We start from the raw sequence: 2,824 nt of genomic DNA, 5'->3' as shown, positions 1-2,824 counted from the left end.
TAAATTCATGGATCGTAGTTTTAAGGTAGTGAAGGATGTTTTGCAAAGGTTAAAATCCTTCATTCGAGAAAAAACCCAACCCCAAGAAGTGTGGAGCACAATTCTTAGATGGTGAAGGAAATATTGTGTTAAGGACAAAATCTTCTAGTTCATGGAATGTTTGAGAAGGATAAAATCCTTCATTCCATCAAAAACCCACTTCCTAAAGTGTGGAAGCACAAAATTGGGAAAACGGAGGATTATTTCAAAAAGACAAAATCCTTCATTGAGAAAAAATCTTGTTGTCCATAAATCATGGAGCATTTATGCAATGGCTAAGGAAAGTACTTGTCGCCCTCTTCTTCCATGGTGGTGGCTTTTGTTTTCTTTCTCCAGCATTTGTGGGTTGTCACATTATTTGCAAAAAGTGGGCTGCGAGATTAGGAGTCTTCACGGTTTCTGTTAATTATAGATTGGCCCCATAGAATCATCTTCCTACTACCTATGATGACTCCATCATTGTTCTTCAATGTTTATTTTATTTTTGTGATTGGGAGAGCTCGGGTGGAAACATATCTCATCACCTACTAATATGAGCCCGAGTGGTACTAATGTCTTTAGCAATGTCAGAACAACTCTTCTTATTCAACCTCTTTTTGTTGGAGAAGATTGCATAGAGTTGGAGAAAGTTTGTCCACTGGATGTATAGTGTGGAAACATGTGATACACTTTGAAGGTTGGCGTTGCCCTATGAAGCACAAGAGAATAGGAACCACCCATTTAATAACCCGGTCATGTATTTTCATTCAGAGTTAGTGACATGGATAGCATTCCTTTGATGTTGGTTGTGTTGGGAGGGAAGGATTGTTTGAGAGATAGAGGCACTGAGTACTACGAAGCCATCAAAGTGTCTGGGAAGTGTAAGCATGTTGATTTCATGGAGTTTGAAAAGGAAGAGCATTGGTTTCATCTATGTTTCAACGAAGAGGGTAATGAGGAAGGAAAGGAGAATGGTAGAGCCCAGAGGAACAGGAGAAATGTGAGGACAACTAATAAACAATGAAAGGAGAGGATTCTATCCTAAATCCAAAATTGTATCAAAGTGGGCAAAAATTAGAGATACAAGTCTTGGCAGCCTTGATTTGAAAGATTTTAACTAGAGAATGCTTGGATATAATGACTATCACCCAACACACCTAGCCACAAGAATTGTGAGAAGTGGAATTTTTGCTGCAGCTAGTTTCCCTCCTTTTCAGCATTCAGAGTTAATCGTGGAATGTACCAAACACTACATTCCTAGAGATAGAACCAACAAGGATTCTAAATGAAATTTTCTCATAGATTTTTCTTCGACATCCATTTTTGAAGTATTTTGAATTCCTTCTCACCTGAGGATGGTAAAAAAGACACAGGAGCAAGCACTAAGAATCTACATGTCTGGAATTAATTTCTATGAAGAAATAATCAACAAAAGATGGTTGAAAAAGAATAGATCACATCATTCCAAGATTCCTAAGGAAATAGTATGGCTTGACTTGCAGAGGGAATATAGTGACATGGTCATGATGTTGAGTCACATATTTGGCATGCCTTATTCTTATAGGTTTTAATCTTGGATGTGGTATTTTGTTGAGCAGGTAATGGAGGAAGGTGATAGAATAGATTGGGTTGGGCTCATAAGTGATAATCTAAATGAACAGTTGATGAATCTAGAGCATACAAGGAAATTTTACCGGAGCTCCTATGTCATCTACATGCTAGCATGGAGGAAAAATTATGATGGACTATGATGCAAAGGACTGATTGGAAGCGGAACCCAACACCTCAAAGTCCATGAATGTTACCCACAGCTGCATTTGTATTCAAAGGATGATTACATGAGGGTTAATGATATATTTTCCATGCACATAGTAAGAAAACTACAAAAGAGGCCACATATAAGAATGTCAATCGGTGCAATGAAGTTGGTTGAGGAATATGGCACCTAGTTCATTCAATTTCCTACCTTTTCATACATCCAAGTTCAAGGGTTCCCCACAAAGCCATACAAACTTCCTAGGTATCGAATGGACAAGATGGTCTTGTTGGAGCTTACTTGACAACTTATAGCCTATGACAAGATTTAGAAAGGGAAGAAGAAATTGGGATTTAAGTTTCCAATTTTCATAGGAGAAGGGAAAACTGAGGTATGCCCATGTCTAAAAGCTACAGAGAAATCATCAGATGAGCTCCACTTCTTCTGCCTTCCTCTTTATCCAAAGAGGAATAATTTTTATCCTTACAATAAGATCTCATTAGTGGGAGGATCAAAGTAACAACACAAGGTCCACCTTGAAGACTTTTGGACAAATGCAACAGATAAGAATGAGATTAGAAAAAGGTTGCATTCAAGACTACCATTGAACATTATTAGAACATGCAACATATTCAAGGTTCCTGATCAAACTGAGGAGGACCCAATGGTGATGTGAAAGGGATTCAATCCAAATATGATAGCTCAACCATTTGATTAGAAGAAGAAAGAAATTATAGATCTTGAAGCTCTTTCAAAGTTAGTCTTAGATTTTACAAAGTGGTGGATCGAGTGTAAGCTTGAAATATTAGTTGCACCAGCTAATGGATTCGCATATAGGTTGCTTATCTATAGACCACTTAGGGATGAAAGATCAGGACAGATGTTTAAAGGGACTGTTAAGGAAAGAGGAACTCCATCTGAAGATGTAGGAACCAAGAAAGGGAAAGAGGTACCTCGAGAAAAGAATTCTAGGATTGAGGAAGTCATCTAGGAACCTCAAAATAAGAAATTGAAACATGGAGATGCTCCCTCTTCTTTGAGTTGAACTCT

At 37.9% G+C, this 2,824-nt stretch overlaps 1 pseudogene; it reads left to right on the top strand.

Annotated features, from left to right (window-relative positions):
- The first annotated feature begins 305 nt into the window (after positions 1-305).
- Positions 306-1,042, top strand: LOC149550199 (strigolactones hydrolase CXE15-like; annotated as a pseudogene).
- Positions 1,043-2,824: the final 1,782 nt, after the last annotated feature.

Source organism: Cupressus sempervirens, chromosome 7 (assembly GCF_028749045.1).
Source record: "Cupressus sempervirens isolate cs-2001-9-10 chromosome 7, ASM2874904v1, whole genome shotgun sequence".
NCBI lineage: Eukaryota > Viridiplantae > Streptophyta > Pinopsida > Cupressales > Cupressaceae > Cupressus > Cupressus sempervirens.
The sequence above is the reverse complement of the archived record's forward strand: the minus strand, read 5'-3'. Positions and strand labels throughout refer to the sequence as shown.